Raw genomic sequence first — 16,626 nt, 5'->3', positions numbered from 1 at the left:
TTTGCTTTTTTTGGTTTGTTTTTGCTACAAAGTGCATTTGCTCATAGGACAGAGTCAGAAGAGAAGGAAAGTGAGAAATCACCCCTGGTGTGGGGGATGGCCACGCCATAATCGCTTTCCCTGGATCCCACACAAGTGACTCTACAGTTTGAGTTCTGAACACTGCAGCTTGCAAAATGTGCCAGGTGGGGCTGGCAGGTGGTATGGTGGTTAAGGCACTGGACTCTCAAATGGCTGACTGTGGTTCAAGTCCTGGACATGGTGGCTTGCTTTCTCACTTTTCCTTCCTCTCTCTCTCTGATCAAATAGTAGTAATAATAACAACAAATGGAATTAAATAAATATTTAATAAATAATCATTTTTTTGGAAGGAGAGGTTTTTCACTATAGGGCACGCGTGCTCGCCAGACAGACAGAGAGAGACAGAGAGACAGAAAGCGAGAAATCACCCCCCAGGGGTATGGCCACGTCGCAATCCCTTCTCCTCCATTCTCCTCTCGGGATCTTGGGCATGCACGCACACGTGCCCTGCGTGAGCTTTAAGCCACCGGGTCTGGGATGCGAATCACAGTTGACTATGTGGGAGTCCAGCGACATAGCCATTATGCTAACTGCTGGTCCCATAAATAATTCTTTTAAAAGAAAAGAAAAACACGCTGTGTGTGTGTATGTGTGTGGGTGTGTGTGTGTGCATGCCCAGAATGGAGAATGGAGGAGAAGGGCTTGTGGTGTGACCATCCTCCAGCAGGGGAGTAATTTCTCACTTTCCCTCTCTCTCTGTTTCTCTCGGGTGAGTGCAAGCATCCTATAGCAAAAAATGAAACAACAAACACAAAATAATTGTTTAAAGTAGTACTCATTAAGGAGCTAAAAGAAAAGTCTTCTTTTACAAATGAGGCTGGAACAACTAGGTATTCATATAGAAAAAAATGAACTGTGGTCCCTACCTCACACCACCTACAAAATTAATTCCAGAGGGTAAGTAGACTGTGAAAGTGGATGAGGATGGGGTGGGTGGGATAAAAAGATATTGGTAAATGGATACAAAATTACAGCTAGAAGGGCCAAAAGGTGGCATAGTGGTTAAGGCACTGGACTCCTATATGGTTGACCACAGAACGAGTCCCAGACCTGGTGACTTGCCTTCTCACTTTCCCCCTCTTTCTCTCTATTTCTCTCTCTAGTCAAAATAAAAAATAATAGTAATTATTATAAAGAATTACACTTAGATAAGAGGAATATGTTCTAAAGCATAGTAGGATAACTACACTCAATGATAATGTATTGTTCATTTCAGAATAGCTAAAAGATGATACATTATTGAGATAATACCCTAATCACCCAGATTTGATCATTACACATTGTGTTTACCTAACGAAAAATCATATTGTACCTCATGAATAGTTATTATGTGTCAATTACATTTCTTTTCTTTCTGGTGATTTCTGCTATAGGGCATGTGTGTTCACCAGAGAGACAGAGAGACAGAAAGCAAGAAATCACCCCCTGGTGGGGAGATGGCCACACCATAATCCCTTCTTCTCCAGTCTCCTCTCAAAATTTTGGGCATGCACGAGCACACTCCTAGTGTGAGTTTCAAGTCTCTGGTTCCGGGACTCAAACTGTGGTCAGCCATGTGGGTGTCCAGCAACGTAATCATTATGCCATCTGCTGGTCCGTGCATTTTTTTTTAATGGACAAGACATTTGAGCAGTCACTTTACAAAAGAAGATACACAAATTGCCAGTAAACACATGCAAGATGTTCGGTGTTATTGGTCATTATTGCCCAAGGCGGTTTCAATATTGGAAAACCTCAAGATAATTCACTATATCAACAGGTAAAGGAGAAAAACCATATGATCATCTCATTGCTTTAAAATGTATGTCTATGGAGGGGACCAGCAGTTAGCATAATGGCTATGCCGCTGGACTCCCACGTAGTCGACCGCGGTTTGAGTCCTGGACCTGGTGGCTTAAACTCACGCCGGGCGCGTGTGTGCGTGCCCAAGATCCCGAGGAGAATGGAGGAGAAGGGATTGCGGCATGACCATCCCCCCTGGGGGGTGATTTCTCGCTTTCTGTTTCTCTGTCTCTCTCTGTCTGTCTGGTGAGCGCACGCGCTATATAGCAAAAACCTCTCAAAAAAAAAAAATATGTCTATGGAAAAACAATAAAAATAGCACATGTTGATGAGGATGTGGAGAAGTCGGAACCCTCCTGCGTTGCTGGTGGGAAGTAAAATCATGCAGCCGCTTTAGAGAACAGCCTGGAAGTTTCTCAAAAAGTTAAGCATGGGGTTCCCATATGAGCCTGAAATTTCATTGTTAGGTAGATACAGCAAGTCTTTAAAAGTTCATGAGGAATGCATATTATGAAAAAACTATGTGTGGGGAACCAGCAGTTAGCGTAATGGCTATGTCGCTGGACTCCCACGTAGTCGACCGTGGTTCGTGTCCCGGACCCGGTGGCTTAAAACTCACACCGGGCGCGTGTGCGTGCGTGCCCAAGATCCCGAGAGGAGAATGGAGGAGAAGGGATTGCGGCATGACCATCCCCCCTGGGGGGTGATTTCTCGCTTTCTGTCTCTATGTCTCTCTCTGTCTGTCTGGCGAGCGCACGCACCCTACAGTGAAAATCTCTCCAAAAAAAAAAAAAAAAAAAACTATGTGTGGATTTAAGAAAAAATTGTACCCAAATAAACTAGGACTTGACTTCTTTTTTCCTGAGCTTTTTGAAGTCCTGTTATATACAAGGATTGAAAATACACATGTTGACACAAAAATCTCTGTAGGAATATTCATAACAGCCCACAAAGTGGAAACAACTGAAATGTTCATCAACTGATGAATGGATAAACAAATCATGATATAATCATATCATGAAATATTTATCCATAGAAAGGAGCAAAGTTGATACATGTTGTAATATTGAATCACTCTTGAAAACCTTATGCTAAATGAAAGAAGGCAGAAATACCCAGAATGAGCAAATCCATAGAGACAGAAATGGGATAGTGGTAGCCAGAGGCTGGGAGAAAAGGGTTGGGGAGTGACTGCTAATGACTAAGCCTTTTTTTTTTTGGAATGTTGAGAATGTTCTAGATTAGATAGTGGTCATGCTTGCGTAACTGTGAATATACTGAAAACCACTGAACTGTAAACTTTAAAATTGTGACTTTCAAGGTTTACAAATGATATCTCAAAACAAAAAACAAACCCTACAGCTAACATTATACTAATAGTGGCAGACTGAATGCTTTCTCCCTAAGTCAGGAACAAGGGAAGGGTGTCCACTCTCATTTGTCCAACTCAGCATCATTCTGGACTTTCTAGCTAGGGCAATAGGCAAGGGGAAGAAGAGGCATACAGACCGGAAGGGCAGGAATAGAACTTTATTTGCAGCTACATGATTATTTATGTGGAAAATTCAAAGAATCTCCAACAAAAGCTACTACAAGTGACTTCAGCAAGATCACACGTGTGGTGTCAATATGCAAATATCAATCATATTTCTATATAGCAGCAATAAATAATTAGAAATTAAAAACACGTTTTAGTACTTGCCCTCCCCCCAGCACAGTAGTTTTAAGGGTTGTGTACAGAAAAACCAGATCCCACATTACCCAGTTCGAATTCTGGACCTGGCTGCTTGAAAAACATGCTAGGTATATATGTCCACATGCCCCAGATTCTGACAGGATGGGGAAACAGGAAAATGAATTGTCGTATGTCCCATTATGGGGTGCTTTCTCTCTCTTTCTGGTGAGTACATGTGCCTACTGGCAATGATATATATCTAAATTTAAAGTAGCATTTAGAATCCACCAAAAACCATGAAATTCTCACTATCAAGAGAGTTGAAAGATACCAAGCAGAATAAAAAAAAATTAGCAAATCATACAACTGATAAGAAATTTATACCCAGAATATATAAAGAACCTCTACAACCCAACAAAAAACGAAACAACTTAAAGGTGGACAAAGGACATGAGTAGATATGTTTCCAAAGAAGATCTATGTAGTGGGCTTTTAGCCAGAGAGACAGGACAGCGAGGCTTTTATCAGTAAGCGGTGTTGACAGGTCCTGGCGTTGGCTCGGTGGATTCACATCCAAGGCTAAACCTGATCGCAGTGGGGTATTGCCTTACATATTTTTCATTCATTTAAAAAATATATATTTTAGTTCCTTTGTTCCCCTTATATAATAACACATATTGTTATTGGGCGGTCTACGTTACCGGGTTGCTATAGGGTCATATGTGTGTACATGGAGTTGCCGAGTGGCTATAAAACTACCCATGCACACATAGATACTGATTATGTCACGATGCATTTACTTCCTTCTGGGAAGGCCCTTACCACAGTATAAATAATCAACAAGCACAGAGACCAGCAGTTAGTGTAATGGCCTAATGGCTATGTCGCTGGACTCCCATGTAGTCGACTACAGTTTGAGTCCTGGACCTGGTGGCTTAAACTCACACTGGGCACATGTGTGTGCATGCCCAAGATTCCAAGAGGAGAATGGAGAAGGGATTGCGGTGTGGCCATCCCCCCTGGGGGGGGGTGATTTCTCGCTTTCTGTCTCTCTGTCTCTGTCTTTCTGGCGAGCGCACGCGCCCTATAGCAAAAACCTCTCCAAAATTAAAAAAAGGAAAAAAAAGGAAGGAAGGAAAGAAAAATAGCAAGTGTGGGTGAATATATAAAGAAATTACATAATTCATAGTACATTGCTGATCATGATCGCCACTATGGAGAAAGTTTGGTGGTTCTTCAGAAAGTTAAACAGAATTACTATATGATTCCCCATTTTCACTTTGGGGCATGTACCCAAAAGAAAAGACAGCAGTAACTCGATGAATATTTGTACACCAATGTTTGTTGTAGCATTATTCACAGTAGGCAAAGGTGGAAACAACTCAAATGTCCGTCAGCAGATGAATGGATAAACAAAAATGCAGCATTTCCTCACAATGGAATGTATTCGGTCATAAAAAAGAATAAAAATTTTAAGTTTATTTTAAAATTTATTTTATACATTCAATCAGAACAACCTGTAAAGTGAATTTACCTAACATGAATATACATCCCATCAGTCCAGTTGAAGATACCAATCATGTTATCTTCAATAGATAATCATCCATTTCTGTGTCCCGTAAGTGTCTTCCCTCTCTATTTTTCTTCCTGATTCCCTTCCTCTCACTCTCCCCCTTCTTCCACCCTCTCCCCACACCATCTTCAGTATCCACAACCTTTTCCATGCTTCATATGTCCTGATCTTTCAGTTTCTGCCTTGGAGTGTGGACAGTCGGTATATATTAAGTGGAGACATATAATGTCTCTCTTTCATAGCCTGGCTTGCTTCACTTGGCAATAAATTTCCCATATTCATCCACTTTCTATCAGATGCCCGAGTCTTGTTGTTTTTTATGACTGAGTAGTATTCCATAGCATATATGTGCCACACTTTTTCAGTCTATTCATCTGTTTGTGGACATTTGGGTTGGTTCCACGTCTTAGCAATTGTGAATAATTCTGCAATAAACATTGGTGTGCAAGGACTTTTCTGACCATTTTCCTATTTTTTTTTGGTGAGAGGAGCGAAATTGCTGAGTCATATGGTAGTTCTATTTATAGATCTTTGAGGAACCTCCATATTTTTCTCCATAGTGGCTGGACTAGTTTACATTCCTACTAACAGTGTAGGAGAGTTCCCTTTTCGCCACAGCCTTGCCAGCACTTATTATTATATTTTTTTCATCTCAGCCATTCTGACTGGAGTTAAGTGGTATCTCATTGTAGTTTTGATTTGCATCTCCCTTATGATGAGGGATGTTGAGCATTTTTTCATATGCCTTTTGGCTGTTTGTATGTCTTTAGGAAAAAAAGAATGAAATGTTGATACATGCTATTACATGGAAGAATCTTGAGGACATTATGTTAAATGAAGTAAGCCAATCACAAAGGGACAAGTACTGTATAATCCTACTCATGTATGAGGCACCCAGATTAGTCAAAATCAAAGAGACAGAACATAGAGATTACCAGGGGCTGGGGAGTGGGAGCTAGGGCATTATTGTTTAATGGGTACGGAGTGTCATTTGGGATCATGAGAAAATTCTAGAAATGGATGATGATGACGATTGCACATTATGAATACAAAACAGTGTGAAGCCACTGAACTGTACACTTAAAATGGTAATTTCACATTATGTATATTTTTAACTGAATAATAAAATAATAACAATAATAGAAATTGTTGGGTATCAATCAAAAATAATATATACATTCATCCATCAGTGGATACTTGGGCTGCTTCTAGCTCTTGTGAATAGTGCTGTATAGGTGGGCAAAAATGGTATCATATTTTAAATTTTTTATTAAAAAGATTTGTCAGAGGCATGTGCGCAGCGAGAGCAAGAGAGAGAAAAAGTGAGAAAGCATCCCTCTCCACCATGAGGAATGGTAACACTGCAATCCTTTCTTCTCCATTTCTCCATTCTTTGGGGTTTGGGACACACACACACATGCATGCACGCATGCATGCTCAGCATGTTTCTCAAGCTGTTGGGTCCAGGACTTGAACTGTGCAGTTGGCCATGTAAGATCCAGCTGCCTTAACCAGCACACCAACCTGGCTCAGCCTCAGATTTAAAAAAAAACAAAACAAACAAAAAAAACAACAGGGCAGCATGACCTTCTTTTTGTCACTTTTCTCTTTCTTTTCTGCCTTGACTTTGCCTCTGGCCAGAGATCCATCAGTGCCCAGCACAGCAACAGAGACTGGCATCCATGCCAAGCACTGAATCATGCTTGGGTATGACCCTGGGTAAGCAAAACTCATGCTTTTCCAGAGGCTAAAATGTATGTCTTAGGAGCCCACATAGAAAGAGAGTTGAAGATTATTCCAAGCCAAGAGACAGCAAAAGTCGTCTTTTATTTGTGCTCAGGGTCAAGACCCTCTGGACTGTCAGAGTGTGGCTCTAGTGCCCTGTGACTTTCTTACTCAACACAGTGACTCCTGACCAGGCTTGGCTCTTCAAAGGGCCATCCACCCCTATCAGGAGATGGGGCAAGAAGCTCCACTGGGAGGGTGAGTACCTATGGCCAGCCACCAGGTGGCAGTAGATACAACATTTCCCCAGGGACTGCAAACCAGCCAAGGTGACACCACCCTCCTGCACTCCTTCCCCTCCCTCTCCCGCTCTCCCTCCCCATCTCCCAGAGGACAGGCTGTTTTTTCTCTGGCCTGCTATCCTCCTTTCTTCCACTGCTCCATCTTCTTATATCCTGTGTTTGCATAATGATCCTCTAGCTACAGCTGTCAGTAGGTAAATTGCTCATACCCCTGGGGAAGCACTGAAGTTTATAAACATAGCTGTTGGTTTGCAAGCTGATGCATTTTTTTTTTCTTTTTCTTTTTTCTATTTTTTTTTTTTTTTGGAGGGTTTTTTGCTATAGGGCGCGTGTGCTCACCAGACAGACAGAGAGAGACATAGAGACAGAAAGCGAGAAATCACCCCCCCAGGGGGGATGGTCACGCCGCAATCCCTTTTCTTCCCTTCTCCTCTTGGGACTCTGATACACATGTACATGTACCTGGTGTGAGTTTTAAGCCACCTGGTCTGGGACCCAAACTGCCATCAACTACATGGGAGTCTAGTGACAACCGTTACACCACCTGTTGGTCCCTGCAAGCTGATGCAGTCTATAAGGCTCTGAAAAGACAATTGTGGTCACCGTAGTGCAGTGCTGAAGACTTTTCAGGGCCTGTTGTAACACTGATGTTATTTTTGCATGTCCTGCACGTGCTCCAGTGCAGGTACAGTTTCATGTGTACCTGAACAATACGTAGAGTGTGGCACTCACAGTAACTAGGAAGCTATTTGTTAGTGTTCTGTTTCCCCCACATCCACGCAACAGGCTAGGGAATGCACATCCCCTCCGCACCCAGGATAGGGCATGACTTCTTTCTGTCATAGCCAGGCAGTCATCTTTCCTCCACTGTCTTGGGCATAATTAATCACATTTCAGTGCTTTATACGTGTTATGTACAAGTGATATAGAAGATCCGTGGTCCTTGACCAACAGAGAAATTGTCTCCTTGCTTTGCCTTGCAGTTTTCATTGATTCTAAAATGACCTTCTTCCAGTGTGTTGTGCCTGACCTTGGGTGGGCATTCATCAAGTGAAAATGGCTGAGACTGTGACCATTCCTCTGGGCTCAATGGTGAGTCCATCTCCCCCCACCACCCTCCGCCCATGCTGCTACTCACTGATCCTGAATTTACTACACACTTGCAGTGATTCAATGCCATTGTTCGTGTGATCTCTTCTGTCTGAGATCTTCTCTTCCTCATTTCAATGTTAATGTATCTTTGCGATATAGCTCAGATGGAAAGCCTTCTGAAGTCCTCTACCCCAACATGACACATTTCTCTTCTCTGTCCTCCCAGCACTTTGTCATTATGGTGTTGTTGGTATTGATCATTGGTAACCTTATATACCTGATAATATACATACTTGTCTCCCTTTGCTTCAAATTGTAAAGTTCTAAAGGACAGAAGTGATGTCTTACTATAAGTACCTCCTGCATTTAGCTCAGAACCTAATTATAGTAAGTATAAAAGTAATGACAATTTTTTTTTCTTTAGAAAGAAAATTTCTGATAGAATGCATGGGGTGCACATGTGAGAGAGAGAGAGAGAGAGAGAGAGAGAGAGAGAGAGAGAGATGAGCACCCTCCTCAGGGTCTGGCCACACAGTGATCTTCCTGTCCTCCAACCCACTGGATCTTGAGTATTCTTATATGTGCTCGGCATGTTTTGGGTTGACCAGATGGGGGATTAGAACCATAGTTGCCATGTTGGATCTAGCTGCTTCTTCTTCTTCTTCTTCTTTTTTTTTAAGAGTGATTTTTTGCTCTAGGGTGTGTGTGTTCACTGGAGAAACAGAAAAAGAGAAATCACCCCCCTGGGAGGATGGCCATGTTGGAATCCCTTCTTGTCTGCTCTCCTTTCAGAATTTTGGGCACACATGCACATGCACCCAGTGTAAGTTTCTCAAACCGCTGGATCTGGGACTCTGACCACGGTTGACTATTGTTAGGGCAGACTTATGATTGGCGGTGGAGTCAGAGGCGGCAAAGACCGAAGAACCAGTATCAGGATTGGGATTTAGCAAAGCCAGTAAAATTTATTCTGCAAAAAGCTCTTGGGTGAAGTCCCACGGCCTAAAGAAAGGTCAGGGGAGTCACAGTCACCCCCAAAGGACTGCTGCTCTTTCTCTTATAGGGTCCTTGTCCAAGGAGTGCTTGCCACAGCAAGAGACAACGTTTCTGTTCAACTGGTGGTGGGTGCACCAAATGTGGAGGGCGGAAAAGTCCGTTGGTGGCCCCGCCAGATGTGGAAGGCGGCAAAGTTTCCGCCATGTTTCACTTCCTTTCCCCCAGACCCTACAACTATGTGGGAGTCCAGTGACATAGCCACTACGCATTGCTGGTCCTGGGATCTAGTGTCTCTTGAGCAGTGCATTACTCTTGTGCCAAGGACTTGGCCCCAAACATTTAATAGGATCATTCAATATGGCCAGAAAGGCTACAGAGCACTTTACATATTAAAGCGGTGCTGAATATTCCACCTCAAGATATGCCACTTTGGCATAAAGATTATTTTGTATTGAAGGCAGTTGAGAATAAGCAGAAGCAGGAAGAGTTCTCTGCCCTTCCCTCTTTTTTTTTTTTTTTGGCCTAGATGCAGGGCATCAATTTCACTTCGTAAAGGTGGCTTACATTGCTGTTGTGAAGGTGCCCCCCTCTCCCATACTGCAAGAGAAGACAGGAGTGATGCCTTCTCACTGAGGTGGAGAGTAGCATTGCAATGAAAGCATGAATGAGCCTTGCTAAAATAACCCTCCTCTTCTGTTAGCTTCTTCCACGTATTTCCTAGTTACTTCTGCCTTGATTTATTATCTCTTGAAGCCCAACTCTTCCTTTGCTACAGTGGCATATAAATCCCTGAGTTCAACCACTTCTGTGAGTTTTACTTCTTTTTTGAGAATTCCTGTGCATATAAATATGAGACTTCAAAAAGGTCACAGAATGCCCCATTAGGGTTGCTTTCACCATTTCTCTTTGTATTTCTCTCTGGAGAGTGCATGGGCCCTCTGGCAATGAAAAAAAGTTCATATAAAATGGAATTGAAATATAAGGTTTTTGGTGTAAAAAAAAGTTTTTCTTTACTTTTTGAATAATTCATCTAGGAAGCGAATATTCTGTGTGCTTCCTGTTCTTTAGGTTTTTGCCATAGGGCGCATGTGCTCACCAGAGAGACGATGAGAGGGAAAGTGAGAAATCCCTCCCCACCCCCCATAGAGGAATGGCTATGTTTTTTTTTTTTTTTTGGAGAGGTTTTTTCACTATAGCGTGCGTGCACTCGCCAGACAGACAGAGAGACAGAAAGTGAGAAATCACCCCCCCAGGGGGGATGGTCACGCCACAACCCCTTCTCCTCCACTCTCCTCTCAGGATCTTGGGCACGCACGCAAATGCGCCCGGTGTGAGTTTTAAGCCACCAGGTCCGGGACGCGAACCACAGTCGACTATGTGGGAGTCCAGCGACATAGCCATTATGCTAACTGCTGGTTCCTGGGAATGGCTATGTTGTAATCCCTTCCCCTTCATTCTCCTCGTGAGATCTGTGGGTGTGTACACACATGCGCCCAGTGTGATTTTCAAGCTGCCAGGTCCAGGACTCGAACTGCGGTTAGCCATGTAGTAGTCTAGCACCTTAACCACTATGCCACCCACTTCCTATTGTTTTTATCATGTCTGATTATTTAAGGAAACCGAGTCTTCTCAGTATTAAAAGTTTTTTTCCCCACTGTGTTATCTCCTCTATCTTTGAAATCATTTGTTGTCACTTTGTTTAAATAGACAACTATGTGTTTCATAGTGATCTATGATCCTGTTTAGTAAGTGTTCGATGTCTTTTGACATTTTGAATTTCCCCGAACCAACATTTAAGCGTGCCATTCTTGACTTCAAGCTGACCTTAAGATTTCCAAGAAGACTCCTGGAAAATGTCAAAGAATTAATTCTATCACCTTATAAAAAGAGATGTTCCTTTAACTAACTATTTGAAATGTTAAATTACATGAGTATCTTTGTCAAAGAAGAAGTGATACTTACCCTTCTCTAGGTTATATTTGTATGGGTACAATGCCATTGTTCCAGAGATTGTATGAAACTCCTTGAAATGTGTCAGTATCCTTGTCCATTATACCTCCTGATAAATGTCATCAGTCATATTCCAGTGGTTCTATTGCATGCCACAGGACATAGGTTGGAAGTTGAGTTAGAATGAGCAGCACAAATATTCTCCAAGTGTTTTCAGCACGAGGTTAGACGACATCATGGAGAGCCCAGGGCTCTCTGAGTTGGCACAGTTTATTTTTATTTTACTCATGACAGAGAGCAAGTGCTTGCACACACACATACACACACACACACGAGGGGTGGGGGAATCTCGATGGGGTCCCGTCATACCACCATCTCTTTGCCCCAGTCAGGTGTCCAGTCAGGATCTTGGACACCTGCGAGGCATGTTCTAGGTTGACCAGAGAATCAGACCCAGGTGGGCCATGCGAATTCCAGCATTACAGTCCACTGCACTACTGCCTAGGCCTCCGAAGTTGGGCCAGCAAGTCTTTACCTCTGACCCCTCAGAGCAACTCTGTGACCCTGGACAGCCCACAGAACTATGTGTTTTCTGTGGCCATTCCTCTGACTCCACCCCAGTGACTGCTTTTGATTCTTTACCTACTCACTCACCTTCCCAGATTTGCCAGCACTTCCTCCAGAAGGCCCCACCCCTCCTGCCCCTTTATACCTCCCTGCCCTTCCTAATGCCCCACATCCTGCAGGCTGGCCCACCCGCTCCCTGCTGACCTGCCCCCTCTGGTTGACCCACCGTGGGCCTGGTGCTGTCACCATCCCACAGAGTCCAGTGGGTCCAGGAGGCCAGGGACTCCATTTACCAGGGAGTATGTTAAGGTGGGACACATGAGCAGCTAGGACAGAATCCTCTGCTGCCCAGAGCCTGGGCAGGACGCTGCAGGCCAGAGAGCTGTGTCATCTCTTGCATGAGAATGCACGCATTCCAATCACACCTAAAAACTTCCCCCTTCCTGGAAAATGGCGCCATCTCCCTTTTCCTCCAGCCCAGCTCAGTGGTGGGGGCCTGCCCAGGGGCCCAGCCCAGGGACTGTGTGTGCCTGGAAACTCACTCCTGGCATTCCATTGCCATCCTGGAGCCCGGCCATAACTGTCCTCTCTCCTTTCACTCAGCCCTCACCTCCCTTCTCCCAGCCCCACATCCCTGCCTTTGTCTTCCACCTGCTGAGGGGCTGCTGACCTGACCTGTAGTGGTGAGCCGCACTGAGGGGGCAAGACCAGGCATCGCTGACGCGGACGCCGGATGTGACCAAAGGACGTCTAGAGCTCCATCTCCTCGTCCTCTCCAGGAGGCTTTTCAAGTGTCTTAGCTTCACTCCACCCTCAACAGCAGGAAGGGGAAGCTAACAGTGCAGGACAGGGCAGAAGGCCGGCAGCAGCTGGGCTGCCCTGGAGCTAAGGTCCCAGGTCCTGGCTCCCATCATCTTCCTGCTCTTCACGTCCACCTGCTTGAACAAGTGAGCACACACTATTTCATTTACTCTGCGTGCCCCTGGGAGGAGTGCAGTTTAACCCACCTGACAGAGGCCCAGATGCTCCCCAAGTACTTCCAGTCTAACCGGGTGCTCCCCCTATCTCATCCCTCAACACAGCCCCTTCACGTCCCACCAGTCACTGGGGTCCCAGATTGTTGGCTCAAAAGGCCTCGTGAGTCAGAAAATCACCCAACCACTGATTTGGTCCTTGGCTAATGTTTCTTTTCTTTTCTCTTTTCTTTTCTTTTTTTCTTTTCTTTTCTCTTTTCTTTTCTTTTTTCTTTTTTCCTTTCCTTTTTTTTCCTTTCCCTTTCTCTCTCTCTCTCTCTCTCTCTCTCTTTCTTTCTTTCTTTTTCTTTTTAATTGCTAGAAGGCGGTTGCCAGAAGGAGGCAGAGAGGGAGGGGAAGGGAGGAAGCACCCTCTGGTGGAGTGTGCTCACACTGGAATCCCTTCTCCAGTTCTCCATCCTGTGGGGATCTGGGGCATTCAGGCACATGCACGTGGAGCTTTTCAGGCCCAGATTCATATCACAGTCAGCTGCGTGGAGATCTAGATTCCTTAACCACTCGGCTACTGGGCTGTCCCCTCTGCTTATGCTTTTAGAAACCTCTATTTAGGCCTCGCTTCTATGGAAAGCAGCAGCAAGATCAGCGTGCTACATGCACTAATGTGGCTGCAGCACGCTGATCTTGGGTGGCGTTTTCTGAGACTGTGCCTCAGGTCATGGTGCAGATTATAGAACTGACAGGAAGTGGCTTAATAAACCCGGCGAAGCCCGTGGAAGCTGTGGTAGAATCTAAACATTTCTAGTTTTCTCCAATAAGCATTTCACTACGAAAGGTAACAGATCTTCCTGATGGCCGACTGGTCTTAGCAGATGCCCAGGCCCTCAGCCTCCTTACCCATGTTCCTAACTCCCTCCATATGGGCCCATGGCCTCTGTATCAGTCCCTAGAGCCACTCTTCTGTCACTCTTCCCTCCGCTCCCTGATCTCTGCTGTTCACGACACCTGTTCAGCCTGTGTTTCCACGTCATCCCAGGGAGGATTCCATCTGCGGTTTCCTACCCACCAACTCTGGGGACGTATCCCTTGTGAAGACTGGCAAATTGATTTTACCCACGTGCCTTGACACAAACATTTTAAACACCTTCTTACCCTTGTAGATACTTTCTCAGGTTGGATAGAGGCCTTTCCTACCACCCGCGCGACCGCTGACACCGTGACCAACATTCTCCTCCAGCACGGCATCCTTCGCTTCTGTCTCCTGACAGCATTCAGTCTGATAACAGCCCAGCGTTCATCTCGCAAGTGACTCAGCAGGTCAGCGAAGCCTTACACATCCGGAGGCTCCATATTCCACACAGGCCTCAGTCCTCGGGTAAAGTAGAAAGGGCCAATGCCCTGCTCAAAACACAGCTTAGCAAACTTACAATAGAACTCCACCAGGGGCGGCCTGGCTTGCTCCCCATTGCACTTACCCTTCTGTGGGGAATCCCCCGAAAAGCCACTGGTCTCAGCCCCATTGAGCTGCTTTGCGGACCCTTTCTGATGAACCATCATCTGCCTACACAGACGCCACTCTGACTACCTCCCCTATTTGGGCCTCTTCCGGGCTCTCCTGCGAGAACACGCTAACCGAACCTTACCCCAGATTCCTTCTACTGAGTCTCCCACGATACTACATCTAGGGGACTCGGTTCTCATACTCACCACCCCAACTGCTGCTAAAGCATTGCGTCAGCCCTGCTGGTACCACCTTTCTAGACTGAAGAGGGCACCCTCTCACTCTAGCTGGAAATCTACCCAACTTGGCCCCATTAGACTCTGGTTAAACAGACTCCCCAATTCTTAGAAAAAACCCCTTCTCTCCCTCATGGCAGAAGCCTATGTCACCTCTACCCTACCCCTATAATTACCTGTTCCTGGCTCTCCCCATAACACTAGCCCTAGTTCTTCTCTCTGTTGGACTGGCTGCAGTGGCCCCACAGGAATGGGTGTTCTGGAAAAGGCTTTTGTTAGCAGTGTTATACCTTCTACTCGTGGGACTCATAGGAACGCACACCCACCATTGCTTGAGTGGCAGCTAGTCAGATGATTCTGCACCCCTACGCACCCCTTCCCCAAGACTCTCTGACCAGAGGGCCCCAAGTCAATGTCCATTAACAGCCTAAAGCAGCCAGAGTGGTTGTCATCTCTTATCCCTTTAAGGTGGGAATGTAGGGTCTAGGGAAAGGGAAAAGAAACATGGTGGAAACTTTGCCACTTTCCGTATGTGGCGAGGCCACCAACGGACTTTTCTGCCCTCCGCATTTGGTGCACCTACCACCAGCTGAACTGAAACATTGTCTCCCATTAGTCAGGACAGGATGCCATAATACCATGGCAACCACTCATTGGACAAGGGCCCCTATAAGAGAATTAGCAGCAGTCCTTTGGGGGTGACTCCCCCGGCCTCTGTTCAGACCGTGGGACTTCACCCGAGAGCTTTTCGCAGAATAAATTTTACTAGCTTTGCTAAATCCCAAACCTGACTCTGGTTCTGCCGTCTTTGCTGCCTCTGACTCTGCGGCTGATAATAAGTCTGGCCTAACAGATGTAATCATGGAAGCATAGGTGAGCCTTACTGGTAAGGGTACAGGATACAGCGACAAGTTCTGCTGACTCTGAAGAGTGGTCAATTTCACCTGTGGGAGGCTCCCCCTGGGTGGAATGGCAGGAGCCCCAAGTTGATGGCAAGTGTGTGCCCTGCCCTGCCCAGGCTCCATGCCTCCCTTTCTCCAAGCTTTTCTCTGCTTCTGAATCTGCAATGATCCTGCTTGTGCCCACGCCTAAGAAAGTCAGCGTAAGACCACGGGTGACCTAGCCAACGTGAGAAGTGTACGCTTGTTTCAGCTGCTGTCCACAGGTGGTGCTCTTGGGGACCTCCGAGAGGCTTGTCCCATGGGGTGTTATTTCTTTGAGGAGAAGCTCTATAAAACGTTTAAGAACTAAAAATTATTACATGACGAATGAGCATCTGGAAGTGCATGCTGAAGAACTTAGGGAATTTCTTGAGCACCTGCCTATGTAGCAAGAGCTGTTTGGAGCATAATTCTGAGAAGATAAAAAAAATGTACCAATCTAAGCCTAAAGAGATAATCAGTAATTTGGACACTTGGAGATACATTTTAAACCCTCAATAAAAAGATTTAAGCCATTTATTTGAACAGCGCCATTAAACGAAACTAATGCAGACAAAGCAATAAAATGACAAATCAAGCTATTTCCAGAGATGAAAGAAAAAACCAGACTCCTCAAAGACGATGGTAGCATGCCTTTGGAATATTCAGGACCTTGGGTAGACCAGGGCCCATGATCCCATGAGGGCAGGGGACTTGGGGCAGCTCTGGCGTCTCACCAGGGAGGGCAGATGCTAGACAGGCTCGCTCTCTTCAAAGACAAGACTATTGCAAAGTGTGGAAAGAACAGTGCTCGTGCTTCAGCGAGCCTTCAGAAATATGCGTGAAAAAAACAGCTAATTAAAACCAAAATTAGGGTATCATCACAGCTGGAAAACATACACTTCTGTACTCGTGACAGTAAGTTTGGCGAGGTCTAGTATTTACAGGCTCTGGAAAGAGCCCTGGAGACCTTTAATACATAAATGTTACAGGTACCATTGGGGCCTCAGTTTCCTTAAATGATTTGTTCACAATCACATGGCTAATTAGCACAGGGCCAGGATTTAAACCAGAATTCTTTTTTTTTTTTTTAATTTGCCAGAAGGTGTGAAAAAAAGCAAGAAAGCACCCCCTGTGGGGCATGATCATGCCACAATCCCTTCTCCTCCATCTCTCTTTACCTCCTCTTGGAATTTTGGGCATGCACACATATGTACCCAGCATGATTTTCAAGCTGCAGAGTCTGGGACTTGAA

The sequence above is a fragment of the Tupaia chinensis genome, unplaced genomic scaffold (assembly GCF_000334495.1).
Source record: "Tupaia chinensis unplaced genomic scaffold, TupChi_1.0 Scaffold143584_1, whole genome shotgun sequence".
Classification (NCBI taxonomy): domain Eukaryota; kingdom Metazoa; phylum Chordata; class Mammalia; order Scandentia; family Tupaiidae; genus Tupaia; species Tupaia belangeri.
The sequence above is the reverse complement of the archived record's forward strand: the minus strand, read 5'-3'. Positions refer to the sequence as shown.